Source organism: Peromyscus maniculatus, chromosome 1 (assembly GCF_049852395.1).
Source record: "Peromyscus maniculatus bairdii isolate BWxNUB_F1_BW_parent chromosome 1, HU_Pman_BW_mat_3.1, whole genome shotgun sequence".
Taxonomy (NCBI): Eukaryota; Metazoa; Chordata; class Mammalia; order Rodentia; family Cricetidae; genus Peromyscus; species Peromyscus maniculatus.
The window spans coordinates 15,501,014-15,520,651 of record NC_134852.1 but is presented as its reverse complement, the minus strand read 5'-3'; the positions used below and the strand labels follow the sequence as shown (position 1 = coordinate 15,520,651).

Sequence of the window (19,638 nt, the reverse complement as noted above, 5' to 3'; positions counted from 1 at the left end):
GATGATTTTTTTCTAGATCCATCCATTTGCCTGCAAACCTCATGATGTCATTGTTTTTCTCTGCTGAGTAGTATTCCATTGTGTATATGTGCCAGAATTTATTTATCCATTCTTCAGTTGAAGGGCATCTAGGTTGTTTCCAGGTTTTGGCTATTACAAACAATGCTGATATAAACATAGCTGAGCAAGTGCTCTTGTGGTATGATTGAGCATTTCTTGGGTATATGCCCAAGAGGGGTATAGATGGATCTTGGGGGAGATTGATTCCCAATTTTCTAAGAAAGTGCCATATTGATTTCCAAAGTGGTTGTACAAGCTTGCATTCCTACCAGCAGTGGAGGAGAGTTCCCCAAGTTCCACATCCTCTCCAGCATAAAGTAGGACCCTTTAAATTAAGCTACAATTTGTGAGGGACTCTTTAGGTGACAGCCTGCAGCAAGATCGACACTTTAGTTAGAGGCATACAGCAGGATCGTGAGCAACAGCTGTGACATTCCTGAGTGGTCCTGGTTAAGTAAAGTGTTATTTTCTTTTTTGGGGCTACAGGGGGAGTGAATGCTGAAAGATCAGAGAGACACAACAGGCCACAGCGAAACTCACCTTGCCAACTTTTCAGTCAATCCTATTTCCTCAAACTGGAAGACTCTGAGTCCTCATCCAGAATGAATCTCAGCTGAACTGCTGCTAAAAGCTTAAAAGCTTAACCAGGATGTAGTTCCTGGTCCTCGCCCCTTAAATACCTGTTTCCTGCCATCAGTTCCTGGGATTAAAGGCATGTGTCACCATGCCTGCCTGTTTCCAGTGTGACTTTGAACTCACAGAGATCCAAACAGATCTCTGCCTCCTGAATGCTAGGATTAAAGGTGTGTGTGCCACCATTTTTTGGTCTCTATGTCTATCTAGCAGCTGTTCTGTTCTCTGAGCCTAGATAAGTTTATTAAAGTGAACAATATACTGGGAACACAATATCACCACATTTCCCCCGCTTTTTTGTCTAAAATTAAAAAAGCTTATAACTAATACAAGAAAAACTATATCTAATAAGTATATACAATATATACAGTCTAGAATTACATTAACAATGTCTAGTCCATTAACATTTGACAAATTCAGACAAAAATTTTCATTACTTATCCTATTTAAGACAAGTAGTTCCTTTCTAAAAGTAGATTCAATAATCTCCCTTTTATCTTATATCTATATTTTTTTGAGTAGGTCCAAAAATCTACCTTTTATCTTTTTTTGTATTAAAGCATAGTTTTTAAAATTTATTTCTTATATGCACTCATTATATTCATTAATTATACTCATGATATTAATTACATTTTTGGTCTTCATTAATTATATTCTCAGGGCTCAAGACCTTAGCACAACATCCCAGCAGTTTTCTCTGGTGAATGTCCCACATCTGAAACTTACACTTCATATTGTGGCTCTGTTTGTTGCTTAATGAGCTGTGGAATCTACTTGTGCCTGCCTCCCATTGCTCAGTCACAGGCATACATGGCAATGAAGAGTCCTTGAGAGTGGATTTGTACTAATAATATTTTTATATTTGAAATAGATGTGGTGTGGGTGTCTCAGATCAGGCTACATACCTCATAGCTGGCAACACCAGCTGGTTTTCCCTTCCCCTTGCTACCCAGGAATCAGGTTGAAACTACTAGGTGCTTTGGTACTTTGTATTAAGGAAGCCTGCTGCTTCATGGCACAGGGTGTCTTCCTTCTCTTGGGAACTAAGGGGAACCTTGTTCTGTCTTATGAACTGAAATGTTCTCTTTAGAACCCCACCATGCTGTTTGTGTTAATTTATGAGGCTCTCACACAAAGGACTGTCTGTCTCAGACCCCCTGTCCCTTGAACCCCTCCATTTTCTCATATCAGGATTTAAATATAAGAAGTATATTTGGCACTTCAATTTTTTTTAAAAGAGTGCCTTAAAAATGTTATTGTGCTAGGTATTGTGGCCCAGACATTTAAATACCAACACTCAGGTATCAAAGCCAGGGAACCTCTACATTTCACAGTAGCGTTATGTAAATAGAGAGTTCTAAGCCAGAGAGAGCTACATAGTGAGATTCAAAAACTTATATTTTTTTGTTCATGGTTTACCCATATATGTGCACATGTGTTAGCTCTAGAGGTCAGAAAACAACTTGCAGGACTGGTGTCATCAGCCTTGGTGGCAGGTGTTTTCATCCACTGAGCCCTTAGAGAGCTTTTGAATTTGCAAAATTTACCACTCTATCTATTTCATTTCCCATGCAACCCTGATGCTATGCCCTGCAATTCTGAGAAGGAAGCACAAAACCAGTTGGTGGGCAGTTAGATAATTTCACCAGCAATAGTCACGGACACAAGCAGAAAACAATGGTTTTAATAAATTGACAATAGAATGGTATACATGAATTTAGGGAAAGCAAACAATATCATGAATATCCTCCAGATGACATGAGCAATTCATATATACACCCACAAAATGAGACATTTTATATACTGCATCTCAAAACTTGAAGACCATCGGCATTAGTTCTGAACCCATTATGATGTTGGAAGCTAACATTGGGACATTTAGTCAGTTCCTTTCTGTGTTGTATTGGTAATGAATGACTTAAAAAAAAAACACAAACCAAAACCATTGTGTTAGGGCTGGAGAGAAGGCTCTGTGGATAAGAGCACTGGCTCTGCTCTGGATCAATTCCCTACAAAAATATGCAGGGCACAACTGCCTGTCACTCATTTCAGAAAACCCAACACCTTCACACAGACAGACATGCAAGGGAAACACATTAAATGGCATCGGGGATGTATGGGTGTCTGTCCTAATATGATGTTTGTTTTGTTTACTGAGTTTTCAGTTGACCTAAATGAGTCTTCACTGTGAGTAGAATTTAGGATTCTTCTAGGCAGTGTGTAAAGCCATTAAGCAATGATGAGAAGAGATCCACATTCTTCATTTGCTCTTTTTAAAAAATATTCAATTTATTTGTTTGTTTGTTTGTTTTTGAAACAGAGTTTCTCTATGTTGTTTTGGTGCCTGTCCTGAATCTCACTCTAGACACCAGGCTAGCCTTGAACTCAGAGATCCACCTGCCTCTGCCTCCTGAGTGCTGGGATGAAAGACCTGTGCCACCACCACCCAGCTTCTTTTGTTCTTTAGATCTTCCAAGTGACTAGCACTCTGATGCCTTCTTCAGCAGCCACTCCAATATCACCTTATGCATGTTAAAAAAAATATCCAATGTGAAGCTAATTCTCCTGAGTCAAGGCCTCTGGGATCTCAAACACTTGGACATCCCTGACAGGAGCCATGCTTGCTTTTGAAAATCATACACATAGCTTACATAATGAACTGAATCTTGGGAACTCTTAAAATAGCTAACAACACTGATAAGACTATAATTCTGAGGATCATCTTTCAATGCCACATTTTTTGACTCGTCAGCATCTACTGTGTTGTTGCTTCCTGGAATATTGTTATTTCTAGGATTCCCTGATGTACTGAGGATATTTTCATCATCTTTCTGATCTCTCAATTCTGAAGACTTTTTCAGATCCTCCTCTGTTTCCTCCTGAGTACCCTTAACACAATACGGTGATGCCTGAGAAAGGTATTCCTTGTGGAATCTATTCCAATAATTAGGGAGCAGCTGTTTAGCCATTTAGTGAGAATTTCCAGATTTGTTTCTTCATCAAGGTGACAATAACAATTGACAATCTTAGTGGTAGTGTGATGATCTCACATCCCATCTGCATTAATTTTCTCATAGTTCTTCACATTCCTAGATGATTTTTGACTGGCTGAGAGGCAGATTCCCTCCAGAGACATTTGGGACATCACAGTCATCAAGGGGGACCTAATCAGTCACAGGAAATGGTGTTTTCCTGTTTTCATTATAGTGGGAAGATACATTTAGATACTTAGAAATCTCAACTGGCTGCCGACTGATCAAGAATCCATTAGCAATCAAGTGGTAGCATTTCAGGTGAACAATGAGGACACTGGGGAGCCTCTTCAAAGTGTACCTGAGAAATGAATTCTTGTTCTTGTACTTCTCATGATTAAAATAATTTTATTTCTGGTGTAAAGAAGAGATCAAGAGACTTTTGAATAGATAGAGGCTCTTCTCTTGTTCCTTGGTGCAGGTCAACTGAGAGGTAATTATTATCTTCAGTTTTGAGAGTAGCCTCACAACAGGGTTCACAAACAATAGAGCTCTGCAGCTCTAATTCAAAATTAGCACTGACAGGACAAACAAACCTTTTGGTGGTGGCAGTCCCAGCATACGGTGATGGAGATGACCTCTTTGTTGGAGACCGACTCTGGACAGCTGTGTCTTGAACCTTGTGTTACCTGCCACGATTTATCAAGCCTCGTGTAAATAAGAGGCTTTTAGTCTAACCTAGGAATGTAGGATTAAATAAACCTCTTTAAATCAGCTAGCTGCAGGGGCCTGGGACCAAAGCGACCTCCTGCTGACCCTCCTTAGGAATTTTCTTTGTCCTCTCCTCACTCCTGCTCCCCCTCCCTACCTGAAGCCCTGTTTATAAGCTCTAACACCCAGTCAATAAACGAGACCTTGACGCAACTCAGACTGACTTTGTCTTTCTTCACGCGCTTGGTCTCCTTTCCCTCTCACCCCCCATTGATTCACAGGTGGTCCCTCCTCGAGACCCTCGAATAACCTGGCCTGCTGGACGGGTCAAGTGGAGCCCGAACGTGGGGCTCGAGGCATGGTGGCTCACTACTGGACGGCAAAGAGAAAACGGGGTCTGGCCAGACTCACTAGGGTAGAGGTGCCCCAACAGCATCACTCGTGCGCCGTGGGCAGCCTTGAGGTAAGTGCCGTTCATCAATCAATGGGTAAAGTACTCTCTAAAGAGGCTTTCTTCATTAAGGAAATGAAGATTTCAGGGAGAGGGGAATAAGAGTCAAAAAGAAAGAAAGAAAAAAGATTTAATTAAGTTTTTCTGTTTCGTGGAAGAAAAATGTCCCTGGCTGGTTATTAATGGCCCGGTCATCCACCCTTTGACATGGAATAAAGTTGGAAAGGATATCAATAGCTTAATTAAGGACTGAGAGAACATCCTCGATGCATTCTTTAGTTTCTATGGAGTAATCAGAGATGTTTTAAAGGATTCAGAAAAAGATAGTAGGTTGTCACATCTTCTGGCACTTGCTGAGGACCTATTAAATGATGTGTCCGTCCCAGAAGACGGTAAGAGTGAGGTTGCCACAAATCACACTGAACAAAAGACCAAAAGACCCACCGGGACCCTGAAGGGTCCAGAGGTTTATTGACATCTACCGGTAAGAGCGCTCTCTGTCTTGTCTCTGTCTCTGTCTTGTCTCGTTAAGTTTTGTGCCTGTCGACTGATTTGTACTTTGCAGGCTCTCACTGGGACAGACGTGTCCGGACAGTGATCCTGGGAGGGAAAGAGAGACTTCTCATTCCCTGATTTGGGCAAGGGACCCCCTAGTCCCAAGCCATTTGGGGCCACCTCAGAGGTGACCATTTGATTTTAGGAGTCTCCTCCAGGGAGTGCTTAGGAGAGGAGCATCTTTGGGTACCTTTCCCCATGGTGGGAGGAAGTGCCACTTTGTATTTTGTCCCGGGAAATTGTTAGAGACATTTTGTGGAGATTTTTGTATGTTTTATTGTGGTCATTGTTACTTTACACTCTGTTTCTCTTCCAAGAAATAAGGTACATGTCTGACTGACAGGGATGTGAAAGCCCCCTGATGTCTGTTTGATCTGGATTGTTTTTGGTATGATTGAGCCTGGAGGGTCACTCTCCACAGAGCACATCAGGCTGTCATTGTTCTTGGAGCTTTGTTGGTTGTCTCGTTGGGGCAAAGTTTTTCTTTCGTGTGCCCTTGGTCTTGTGTGTAGTGTGTTAACTGTTCTCATTGTTGACTTGACTGTGACAGACGCTATGGGACAGTCCCCTTCTTCTCCACTAAACCTTTGCCTAGCCCACCAGAAGGATGTGCGAGCCACAATCGAGGGGCTTGCTTGCTGTGAGTGAGGCCATCATCATCTCAGTGCTGATGTGCTGGTACTTGGATTGTCTGTGTAAATGTCATCTGTTTCTGCTACTCATCTCCCTTATTTTCCTGGGGGGAGGAGAGAGAGGCACAGCGAGGGCCACCTCCCTCCCTCCCTAGCTCTCTTGCTATCAGGACTGCAGGCAGCTGGCTGCTCTCACGAGGGTGGGGGTTTGTGCTCTCAGTACAGGCAGGCTAAGATTCTCATGTCCTGCTCTGGACAGGGCAATGGCTGCCTGCAACTGACAAAACTGTGTGAACACTGAACAGAGAATCTGACTTTAGTCAGAGGAGTTAACAAAAACTTTTTTTTTCAGGAACACTGGCAGCCAAGGACATACTTTATGACCACTGCTCCCCCTCCCTTCCTTTACTGTGATAACTTCAAAGTCTCTTCTGCCAGCCAGGAATTTCTCTTGTTAACCCTTCTCTGTCCTGATTGGGAAACCTCGGTAACCACCCCCCCCCCAACTTCATCCCCTACAGACAAAGAGAAGCTAAAACCAGGATTCTTAAATGTAGATAAGAACTTAGACGCCTTTTTCCAGGTGGCTTTATCAACTACAGAAACTTAAGAAAACACAGAGTTAGGATATATGACCATCTGACAGAGACTAAGTGGTCATAAAACATCCCAAACTCCCCAAACTCCCCAAACCTGGGAGACAGCTCATAAAACCCCTAAACACGGTTGCTAAACAAATGAGAAATAAAGATAACATGAAAAACTACTGATATGAACCTAAAGAGGGACACGTGCGGTGGGAGATAAATTATGTGGTCTGTATTAGCTTCACAAAGAAAGGCATGTGCTCCTTCCAACCTCCCTGCTGTGTGTGAGAGGTTTGGAACTAGCCCCCCTGCCAAGGCTTGTAAACTTCATTTGTATAAACCTTGCTTTTGCATTCTGTACCTGAGGTCTCCAGTAGCTTCTTTGGGGATTCGATCTGGGCATAACACTGATATTGCTTGAAAAAGAAATGTTAAATCACCAGTTCAAGATACTAGGAAAATTATGCTTTCGTTTCCACAGGAAAAATAAAAATTTACATGGGTTTTGGTCATTTGAGTTCAATGTGTTACAAATACTTGCCATCATTTAAAAAAATTGGTTTCAAATTATTGTTGGTTAAGATAAAAGTTTAAAAAAATGATTTTTTGACTTGAGGAAACAGTTTAAGATATAAAATTTAAAGGCTTAAGCATGTCATGAGGGTTTAAAAAATATAATGAAACTTTAAGGTCTAACTTTAAAGTTTAAGTAAACATGTTTCAGATTTCTTTCTCTTACTATTCTGCTGTTACATGGAGACTCCAAAGGGTCATAGTTTTAAAAATGTCTGTCTACTCTGCAGGTATGAATGAAAATGTGGCCACATGTATGTTTGGTTTTGAATGTCTGAGTTTGCATGCATGTCCTCTGTGTCAAGGAATACAAGTTAATACTAGTCATCTGGCTATCCAGATACTAGTTTAAAGCATAAACGGTTCTATTTAAAATAAAAATAAACTGAGAGGTATATTTGACTAATATATCTATAGGAGAACAAATTAGCCTGGTCATTATTACCAAACTTAGAGATATTTTCAAGATTAGGCCTAGATTTGTTTGGCTCAGATACATTTAATAGATAATAGTCCTCAATCCTGTCAATGATCTGATGAATATGACATTTAAATTATTTGATTAAAAACTTACTATAAAAAACAGAGACTCCTAGCTCCCCAGCTCCTAGCAATGACTCCCAAGGTCTCCAAAGAAGATATGAAATGACAAAAAGATGCCACCTGAATTAGGAACGACACTGACCAAAGGGCAAGATGCCCCAATGCAACGCCTGCCTCCAGGACCCAGCCCAGATTATGGACAAGTAGTAGGACACTGTCAGTCTTCCGTGTCCCTATTCCACAAAAAAGGTACTCTGCCTTATGGGCTTGATGGTGGTAGAAGATTGATGTTGTTCTGACTGGTACCTCCAACGCTATAGAGACCTGGGTAGGGATTGATCACTGTAATTTATAGGATTGGAAGCTTCTTGGTCTACACTCAGATATAGTTTATCCTTCTCAGATTTCTGACAGTACTGATGGCTAGGCTAGCTCTAACTTTGTCAGCATGGCAGCATCAACCAGATCTTTCTGCAAGGCCATAGCTAGCTTGTAAGCTCACTTTAAAAAAAATGTTCTAATGTAAAAATTTAAATAAATCATAAAGGAATCATATGAGTCTAAAATAAGATATGTTTCAGATTACTCTCCTGTTCTATGGTTCAGAGCTTAACATTTAGGAGTCCTGATGAGCTGATAGAGCAATGACCATTTACTGTCCAGTCACAAGCTCAACATTTTGGATTTGTTTTAGATGTCATCTAGATATGTCTAAATGTAAACCTAAAAGTGCTTTTCACCAGGCTTAAAATCTCTGTCCAACTTACACCTGGCTTTCTGGACAGAAGTAAAATGCCCAAACCTGTAGTTCTTGTTGGGATTCAAAGGTATAAGTCTACATCTGCTGTTTTACAGATACCCCTTATCTGCTTTGTCTACAATATGGATTTCAGTACAGATTGGTAATACTAATGTATCTAAAACTTTTATGTCATTTTGTAAGTAGGCCTCAAAGGATTAAAAGAGTCATAAAAACATAGACCCACTTCACAGAGGTCAAAAGGACCCCAGATAAGTATTCCTAAAGATGGTATTTTTCCTTTCTCCTGGTCTTGGGATTACTGCTTTTCCCATTACTATGGGTATAAACCTAAGGGTTCCAAATAAATTCATAAATTTTAACCTCTGTTCCTAGTTTAAATCTGTCTCAACAGATTTCTACTTGGCTGGCAGACACCTCCAAGTTTCAGTTGCTGACTCCACCACTCCAGACGACTGTGGACTCCGGACGTGCTAAAGGCTAACGTGGACCAGCCCAGCTAACATGATTCTTCTCTGTCCCTATGGGTCAGGCAGCTACATGCTACTGACAAATGCCCCCTGCCCAGTCTTTGACCACCTTTTCAGCCTTTTGGGGGAGGGGCCCTGATAACGACGCCCCAATGCCAGCTTGAAGCAATTCCAGAAGAGAATACATCGTCCCATTTTCCTTGATCAGAAGAGGCTGAGATGCTGGGTCAAAAAAACTCCCTGGCATAGAGACAAGATGGCTAATTATACATGAACTATGCATGGCCATTACAGGCCATGAGTTACTAAAATAGGCCATGAGTTACCAAATGTAATGCCATAATTTTAAGATTAAAATTTGCCCAAAAGAAAATGGGGGAATGAAAGACCCTAGCCCTTCAGGCTTACACCCCCAAGCCTCAGGAATAGAGAAAACTTCAAGCACCAGGAAATGAGAAACTAAAAATCTAGTTCCAAGAGCAACCTGACTTAGCCATTGATCAATCTCCCCTGCAACCATATAACAATGTAAAGAGATTTCTGCTAAGAGATGTGCTCAACTGTGACTGGGATAGTTGCAGGTGTTCCAGGAAGGACCACTGTGACCTTTGTGTAAACTCCACTCCCGCCTTAATACCCCTCCCTTGAGGTTTCAGGAAAAATGTACCTATTGATGCAAATTACCCGTCTGTGATCACTCTGTACCCAGACCATGATCTTGTGAAACGAAATTGTATGGGAATTGTAATCTTGTGGGTTTTTCCTTTATTAGCCTTTATGGGGCTTCAGTAAGATGCGGCTCTTGCTCTTAGGAGCAGGGTTTGCCCTTCTATATAGGAGCTTTAAAGAATCCCCTTGGCTTTCTAACCTGATCCCCACCCTCCTGGCCCCCCTGATTATTTTCCTTCTCCTTCTCATTACCTTTGGTCCCTGGGCCTTTCAGCAGTTGACTCGGTTTATCAAAAATCAGATTGATTCGGCCTTACCACGACACATCTCAATTCATTATCACAGAGTAGATTCCTAGGAGGCCAGCCAGGAGCCCCATCAAGGACTCAGATTCAGTGTCCTAAAGCCCTAACGTCCCCACGGTCTTGCTAGAGAGTACTCAATGACGGGAATAGTACAGGGCCCACGCAGGAGACAACAGTGTACAGAGGTCGTTGAGACCGGCTCAACATGGCACCTGCCATGCGTGGGAGTCCCCCTGTATAGCCTAAGACAGAGGCTCTCTCAGACCTCCGCAATCCCGATATTATGGACTTGGTCCATTTTTGAGAAAAGAGGGGGAACTGTTGGAGACCGACTCTGGACAGCTGTGTCTTGAACCTTGTGTTACCTGCCACGATTTATCAAGCCTCGTGTAAATAAGAGGCTTTTAGTCTAACCTAGGAATGTAGGATTAAATAAACCTCTTTAAATCAGCTAGCTGCAGGGGCCTGGGACCAAAGCGACCTCCTGCTGACCCTCCTTAGGAATTTTCTTTGTCCTCTCCTCACTCCTGCTCCCCCTCCCTACCTGAAGCCCTGTTTATAAGCTCTAACACCCAGTCAATAAACGAGACCTTGACGCAACTCAGACTGACTTTGTCTTTCTTCACGCGCTTGGTCTCCTTTCCCTCTCACCCCCCATTGATTCACAGGTGGTCCCTCCTCGAGACCCTCGAATAACCTGGCCTGCTGGACGGGTCACCTCTTGGCTTCATTATCTCTCTCAATAATCTACATGGTATTTAGTTTTTCCATTTTCACTTTCAACTGGTCTAAACACTGACTTAGAAATTCATGGGCATCATTCTGTTCATCACCCAAGAATGTGTCTGCAACTGTGATAATGGATTTCTTCATATCCATGAGTAACATTCCTTTGACCTCTATATCCTGGATGTCTTTCAAGACAAGCAGTTGGCTTACAGGCTTGATAAGATCATCATTTGAAACTTTTTCCTATGGGATACTTTGTGTGAGCAAGTCCTTTGCAAAGGTTGGAATTCCAAAGACAGGCTGTAAAATGGAATTCATGTAACAGTTGTTTCCCAAATTGGAGAAGCCTTCACATTTCAATTCCTTTACATAAATGTCTTGAGAAGGCTGGACTTCATTGTATGTGTATGTGTGGGTCTCCTGGCTAAACTTTGATCAACTTTCATCAGCTCATGTTAGTGTTGGAAGAATAGTGTCATCCAGTTTAGGCTTCAAGCACATGTTGGGATTGAATGAGGGTTCAAGTTTCCCAATGTCAGCCTTTTCCTAATCTCTTAAAGCCATTGGTTTCTCTCCTTCACCTTTTTTATTCCTGGAGTTAGAGGTCTTGAATTTCTTTTCTGATTCAGGATTATTTTTCTTTAAGATGTCCTCACTGGAGGTGGATTTTCTCTGTGGTGATATTGTGTTCCCCAAAATATTGTGCAACCTAATAAACTTATCTGGGGTCAGAGGACAGAACAGCCATAGATAGACATAGAGAGGAGAAAATGGTGGCACACATGCCTTTAATCCTATCACTTGGGAGACAGAGATTCATCTGGATCTCTCTGAGTTTAAAGCCACATTCGAAACAGCCAGGCCTGGTGACTCATGCCTTTAATCCCACAAAGTGAGCCTTTAATCCCAGGAAGGTATATAAGGTGTGAAAACCAGGAAGTGGAGCTGGTTAAGCTTTTAGCAGCAGTTCAGGTGAGATTCATTCTGGATGAGGACTCAGAGGCTTCCAGTCTGAGGAAACAGGATCATCTGAGGAACTGGCAAGGTTAGGAAGCTGAGGCTTGTTCTATTTCTCTGATCTTCCAGCATTCACCCCAATATCTGGCTCTGGGTTTGTTTATATTAAGACCTTTTACGATTCATGCTACATTTATCTTCCTGTTTTTGCTCTGTGTTTCTCCACTCTCTTTCTCAACATGACTACTACTGGAGTTTGGCCCTAAAACTGACATCTTCATGGGGAATGGAGCTCCACTTTCTTGTATAGTATTCAAGGATCCACAAACTGACTCCTGGTGCTTTCTGCAAAATGGATCACCGCTTTCACGTGTTCAGAGACTTAATCACACAAAATGCATTCAGTCCAATTGCAAAAGATCTGTCATCATTAACTATTCCAACACTATCTAAAAGCCCAAAGCCCAAGCTGACAAGATGACTCAGCAGGTGAAGCTACTTTCGACCGAGCCTGTAGACCTGATTTCCATTCCTGGGACCCATTTGATGGAGGGAGAGAAACAACTGTTGTAAGTGGTCCTCTGATGACAATACCCAATATGTTACACACACAAACACACACACACTCACACACGAAGTAAATGTAATAATAATGAATCCAAAGTCCATTCAGACACTGAAACTCTTGGCACTCCTTACATTGGCAGCTCCTGGTAAAGTAACATATTTCTACCAGGTGGTGCAAGCCTTTAATCCCAGCACTCAGCACTGAGGCAGAGGCATGCAGGTCTCTGAATTCCAGGCCAACCTGTCTACATAGTGAGTTCCAGGATAGCCAGGGCTACTCAGCAAAACCCTTTCTACAAAAAGAATACCATATACGTGACAGTTTTCTAACATATAACCTCACCACAAAATATACATTCCAAATTCTGAAATGGAAAAGGAACGAATAGTAAGGAATTATCAGTAAAAAGAAACACTGAAATCTACCAGGGCAGATGCATAATCATGTAGACAAAACAACTATACAAATAAATTAAAATTAAAAAAATAAAACTAAAAATCATTTCTAAAATCAAATGAAAACAAAAATATATCTGGACCTAGGGTTCAGGCCTGTAATTTCAACTACTTGTGAAGCTGAGGCAGGAAGGTCCACAATTCCAAACCAAGTGGGCAAAGGCAGAGGAAGGCTCACAAAGAGGGGGAGGGGCAAGGAAGCTTCTTTTGCAGTGTTATTGATGACTGCAGACCCTCAAGTGAAAATAAGAAACACAGAAACTTCTAAGGCAATCTCTCTCTCACCCCTCTGACCCTAAAAAGAAAATAGACCAGAGAGGATGGCAGAATTTCTAGTGAGACTCTGGGTGCCTTTCTTCCTACCTGATCCCTGTGTGTCTTGGTCTCGTACTATGTGTGCAGCATGATCACATGATCTATGTGCAGGTGGGGCAGAGCTACTTAAAACCATATGTGCTTGTGCGTGGGTTGGGGAGGGGGGGTCACCTATAACAAGCCAGGTCCATCTCATCCCTTCCCTTTCTTCCTGCACAATCATTTCCCACAGGCCTAAGCACCCACTTCGGTCTTCTTCCCGTGGTAAACTCCTCTCTCTCTCTCTCTCTCTCTCTCTCTCTCTCTCTCTCTCTCTCTCTCTCAATGTTTCTCTGTGTAGCTTTGCCACTTTCCTGGAACACACTTTGTAGCCCAGGCAGGCCTCAAACTCATTTTTTAATAAAAGGGGGACCTGCAGGGCCCTGGCGCCTGTTTTTGGTAACTGTTGCCTTGCTTGCAGACCTTGACCCTGATATCCTCCCAATGCTAATTCCCAGCCCAATTCCACCTCCTGAATGCTTAAGTGAAGTTCCTTGTCTGTGTATCCTGAATAATGGGTGTTAACAGCTTAGATGCAAGATTGTAAAACATCAGTAGCGAACTTCTGCCCTCAGGGATCCTCCCATTGTGCTGTAAGCCTGTATTTAACTCCTATCCCCTTCAAGAAATGACATTCCACATTTAAAATTAAAATATGTATATATAATTTAATGCATACTGCGATGTAATCTATGAATACCACAAATGTGATTAGTAGCATGAGTGTAAGTAATGAATATCATGAGTGATGAGTGTAATTTAAAAAATAAAAAAAAAGATTGGCAGAGAACAGCAGGGGAGGTGACACAAGCCTTTAATCCCAGTACTCAGGAGCCAGAGCCAGGTGGATCTCTGTGAGGCTGAGGACAGCCTGGTCTACAGAGTGAGGTCCAGAAGAGGCAGCAAAACTACACAAGGAAACCCTGTCTTGAAAAAATAAAAAAAAACAAACAAACAAAGGAAGATTGGCAAAGCAGTCAAGCAGAAATCTGAGAAGGTACATACATGTTAGTGCTTTGAGCTTGGAGATTAAAATTCATCAAACCCTTGTATGGAGGGATAGAATGGCAGTGATCTCCAAAGCTCAACCTCACTTTGTAGGCCAGGCAGGCCTCAAACTCAGAGGCCTCCTGCAGTGCTGGGATTAAAGGCTTGTGTCACTACCACCAGGCTAATCAACTCTTACTGAGGACAGCAGGCAGTCTAAGATGGTGGCCCTTTCCTTCAGATGGAGCCTGTAAGGTCAAGTCTAAAATGATGGACCTTTCCCTAGGTTGGAGCCTGTAAAGTTAAGTCTAGACCTTCCCAGTAAGAGGGCACCTTCTGGGAACCCAACTTTTGAACACTCTGGAACCCCACTGAAACAGTTACCCGGGCCTTTTTGTGTCTGTAGGGAAAGGAGCCTCAGTGGCTTCTGGAAGCGGCCAGAGTTTCCCGGTGAAACTGTGGGGTTTCTTCCGCGAGGTTCCCCTGGATTGTTCCCCATCCTTCCTCCTTGATCATCCTCTGGTGAAGTCACAGCCCCTAGAGACCTGGGGAGCGTGGCCGAGGTGTTAGAAGGGAGGCATGGTGTGGAGCAGCTTCAGCTTTGGCAGCACTGACTGCAGAGAGAGGCGGCCCAGGTGCCATGTCAGAGCAGACTCTGGCTGAGGCCAGGTCTCTGGGGACAAGGGAGGACACATGTTGGGATTATCAGTCCTTGTTGGAAGACCTGACCTTCAATGGCAAACCTCACATCAATATGCTGACCATAGTAACCTAGGAGAACCTGCCCTTCGCCAGGAAGATCCTCTCTCATTGAGGCCCCAAAAGCCAACGTTCCTCCTGAGAGAAGCTTCCTCTTATGTACCTTATGGATTCTATCGTGGAAAACATTGAAAGAGAGTATCTGGCTGCCTTTACTAACAATCTAGTTGCAACATTGATTTGTGTGTTTGAAAAGGTGGATGAAAATGCTAGAAAAAGTTTATTAAATTACGTTCCACATGGGATGAAATATTCCCTTTGAAGAAACTGTGTCTTGGATGTCAGAGTGAATTCATTAGATCCTTCTTAGCCTATTAAACCTCTACCCCCTAATGGGAAGACATGTAGCAGCCACGTAAAGCCCACATTTTTAAATAAACAACCTGAGGAGCCTTCAGCACCTGGCACAGTGGTCAGCTGCCCCAGTATCTCCACTCCTCTGATTGTACCTGACATACAAAAGAATCTTCCTGAAAAACAACTCATAAGACAACAGTTGTGGTGATGTTTTATTGGTGCTGAAATGTGATATTGTATGTGTATGTTGATCAATAAAGTTTGCCTGGAGATCAGAGGTCACAAAGAAAGCCATAAACAGCAGTCAGTTGTTGGTAGCACACACCCTTAATCCCTTAATCCGATCATGGGACAGGAGTGGTCTCTGTGACACACCCTGTATTTCTAGTAGCAACCATAGAGACCTGGAGGTCTGTATAGATAGGCAGTGAAGAGGAAGTGATGTGGCTGGGTTTAGAGCCAATGAGAAGGCAGAACAGGAAGCCTATAAAGGCAGAGGTTAGACAGGAAGAAGCTCTCTCTGTGAAAGCTACAGCGGGCTGGTAAGGTAAGGCCCCTGGTGGCTTTTTGTTATTAATCTCATCTCTTCGGCTATTACCCCTGTATTTGGCTCTGTGTTTCTTATTTAATAAGACTCTTTAGAAATTCGTCTACAAACAATTACTTGCAGAACAAAAGCAGTTGTCCAAACTTTAGCAAAAAAAGCTGGAGCTTGAGTTAGAAGAAGCTAAGGCACAACTGGCAGTATCTCTTAGCATTCAGCAGGAGACAGCCAACTTGGGTGCTGGATCAGCACCATCTAAATTACGCGGTGTTCCACAGATTCCCACCATGGCCTTTAACACTCCCCATCAGGTTCCTGTAAAACCTGACAAAAGCCGTCCAGGTCCATCCTTACAAATTCGAGAACTGAAAGGAACTACCCGGGATCCCCGTCTTAACAGGAGGAGCCAACATTTTTCCCATGGCAAAGAGCAGAGTCATAGGAAGGAATTTGTAATGAACACATTCAACAAGGCTGATGTTAAAACAGGTCAAACTGTCCCCTCTGAAAAACTCAATTTGGCCAAGCAAGAAACAAGTGAATCAAGTGAAAGAACAACCAAGCAAGAACTTGAGCAGTTAGATTCTAAATCTGAATCTAAATCACCTTTGAAAAACAAATTATCCCACCCCAAAGACTTGAAAAGTCAAGAATCAGAATGGATGAGGTTGTGCGATATGAACAAGAGAGATCCAATTATAAAAATGTATCTTCAGGATAGAGCTGAGGGCAAAGATGAAGATGTCAAAGAAAAGAGAAGAACTGCAGAGAAAAAGGATAAAGATGAGCACATGAAATCATCTGAACACAGGCTGATTGGAGGTGGAAGTCAAATCATAAATGGCATTGTGCAAAAACAGGACATGGTTCCAGAAGTATTGGAAAACCAGGGGACAAAACCAGGGAGATCAAACACTCGAAAGAGATCAAGATCGAGGTCACCTAAGTCTTGGTCACCAACTATACATTCCCCAAAGGGAAGAGATAAATGGTCACCCAAAGAAAGGCAGAAAACTATGGTTCCAACTTTGGCCCCCACAGCTGGAAAGATGCATCAGTCAGGACTTACACAGTCACATAGGGAAGAGAGAAATGTTAAGAAAAGTGCTAAGCAGGATGTTCGAGATCCCAGACTGCTGAAAAAGATGCATGAAGGTCGGCCTCAAGAAACTGCAAGTAAACATTCTATGAGGTCAGATGCTGAGCCAAAAGAGAATATAGACAATTGGCAAAGCTCTAAGTCTGCAGAAAGATGGAAATCTGGTTGGCAAGAAAGTCAAAGCTTCCAACAGTGTGATGACCAGAGTAAAGCACCTCATCTAAGGCATAAGGAGAGCTGGTCAAGCACTAAAGGAATCTTGTCACCTGGAAGCCCAAAACAGCCCCATGGAGCAAGGGTAGATGCCAATCTTGAGATTCCTAAAGACTTAACTCTTGCAAGCCAAAGAGAATTCCTTCAAAAGACGAGTGAACGTTTAGCTTCCGGTGAAATTACACAGGATGAGTTCCTTGGTGTTGTGCATCAATTTCGACAGCTTTTTGAGGATCAAGATGGTGGAGGAGAGGAGCAGACATCTCCCTTCAATGATGGATTTCCACTTAAGCGACCTAGATATGAAGATTCAGTTAAAGCGTTTGTAGATGGCCCAGCATCAAGATTTGTTGGCCTCCAAACAAATGAGCGGCTTCCAGCTTTAGCTGCAGACCGATCATTATTTGATGGGCCTGGTAAGCCATCTGTGAAGAGAGATGGCCCAGCCAAGATAATTTGTGAAGGACCTAATAAATTAAGCCCTAGAATGAATGGACCTCCTAGAGCAGGTTCTTTTCGGTTTGATGGGTCACCAGGACCAATGGGAGGAGGAGGCATTATGCCATTCCAAGGACCAAAAGGTCAGTTTGGAGGTGGGGGCCCTTTGAGATTTCAAGTTCCTCCAGGACCAGTAGGAACACCTCTGTGGTGTGGAGGGACAATTGGTCAAGGAGGACGAGGAGGATACGGTCGAGGAGGACACGGTCGAGGAGGACGCGGTCGACCAGGATGAGGACGAGGAGGAGGCAGTATTCGATTTGAAGGTTCAACTCGTGTGACTTTTCAGGGATCTCCAGGTGTTACGAGATTTGAAGGACCAGGGAGTAAGCCTGGGGGTGGTCTGAGGTCTGAGTGCCCTCATGGACAGACTGTGGGTAGTCTCAGATTTGAGGGGGATCATGGTCCATCAGGGGCAGCAATTAGGTTTGATGGGCCTCATGGTGAGCCAGGTGGTGCTATCAGATTTGAGGGCCCTTTGCTACAGCAAGCTGCTGGAATGAGGTTTCAGGGTCCCCAGGGTCAGTCCGTAGCTGGTCTGAGATTGGAAGGATATAATCAACTAGGTGGGAACCTTATTTCTGAGGGACCACATGGCCAACCAGGTGTTGGGATCAGGTTTGAAGGACCTTTAGTACAAAAGGGAGGTGGAATGAGGTTTGAGGGTCCTGAACCAGGAGGTGGCCTGAGAATTGAATCACCTCTGGGTCAAGGTGGTCCCCGATTTGAAGGTTGTCACTCTCTAAGGTTTGATGGACAGCCAGGTCAGCCATCACTTTTGCCAAGATCGGATGGAACACAAGGCCAGCCAGGTCCTAGATTGGAAAGAACTCTTCAGCCAGGTCCACAGAGATTTGCTGGGCCACCTGGACAGCAGGTTCAACCGAGATTTGGTAGTGTACCTCCAAGATTTCATGGGCCACAACAGGAGCAAGCATCAAGATCTGATATTCCTCTGGGTCTGCAAGGTCCCCAATATGACATCCATCCTTCACAAAGGCTTGAATCTTTCAATCAGACTGGCCCATATAATGACCCACCTGGCAATGCTTTGAATGTTCTGTCTGAAGGACTACAATTCCAAAGGCATGAACAGATATTTGATACACCTCAAGGACCAAATTGTAATGGACCTCATGGCCCTGGAAACCAGAATTTCCCAAATGCCCTTACCAGAGCTTCAGGACACTCTTTTGATGAAAAGAATCTTCAGAGTTCTCCGTTGGGAAACTTGGGCAATTTACCTAGTCCGATGTCAGGAGGAGATATTCAGCCATCTCAAAAGGTTGTGACTGGTGTTGCTCAGCCAGTAGCATTTGGCCAAGGACAACAGTTTTTACCAGTTCATCCACAGAATGCTGGAGCTTTCATTCAAAATCCTTCAGGAGGTCTTCCTGAAGCATATCCTGATCATCATCTCAGTGAGGTGGATGTAAACGAATTGTTTTCAAAACTGGTAAAAGCAGGAATTCTCAAATTGTCACAGCCTGATTCAACTGCAACCCAGGAAAAGGAGGCTGATGCTCAGCATCCCCCTGAAGAGGGTAAGGATCAGAATGAAGATCAAGATGTTCCAGATCTCACTCATTTTACAACTGAAGAATTGAAACAACGTTATGACAGTGTCATAAACCGGCTCTACACTGGGATTCAGTGTTCTTCTTGTGGAATGAGGTTTCCGACATCCCAGAGAGATGTTTATGCAGATCACTTGGACTGGCATTATCAGCAAAATAGAAGTGAAAAAGATGTTAGTAGAAAGGTCACTCATAGACGTTGGTACTGCAGTTTAACAGCCTGGATAGAATTTGAAGAAATAGCTGATCTGGAAGAAGGTGCAGAACGCAGGTGTTTCGAAAAGGTTCATCAAGAGGTTGTCCTCAAATCTCAGGAGGCTGCTAAAGAAAAGGAGTTCCACAGTGTCCCTGCTGGACCAGCTGGAGCACTTGAGAGTTGTGAAGTCTGTCAAGAACAATTTGAACAGTACTGGGATGGAGAGGAAGAAGAATGGCACTTAAAAAATGCTATTGGAGTAGATGGAAAGATTTACCATCCATCGTGTTATGCAGGTGACCAAAACACATCTTCTTTTGCTTGTACACCATCTGCCATCAAGACGCCAGTTGAAAACCCTTGGAACATTATGTTGAACACTGTCAAAAACGATTGCAAGAACCCCATGAAAGTCCCCAAGTTAAGGAAGAGCAAACAGATGCCCCACCAGCCTGTGCAGAAGAAAGTGTAGCAACCCCCACTG

The 19,638-nt window shown here is 43.1% G+C and overlaps 1 pseudogene; it reads right to left on the bottom strand.

Moving 5' to 3' along the window:
* Window positions 1-3,857: 3,857 nt before the first annotated feature.
* Window positions 3,858-11,793, bottom strand: LOC143273802 (ubiquitin carboxyl-terminal hydrolase 29-like; annotated as a pseudogene).
* Window positions 11,794-19,638: the final 7,845 nt, after the last annotated feature.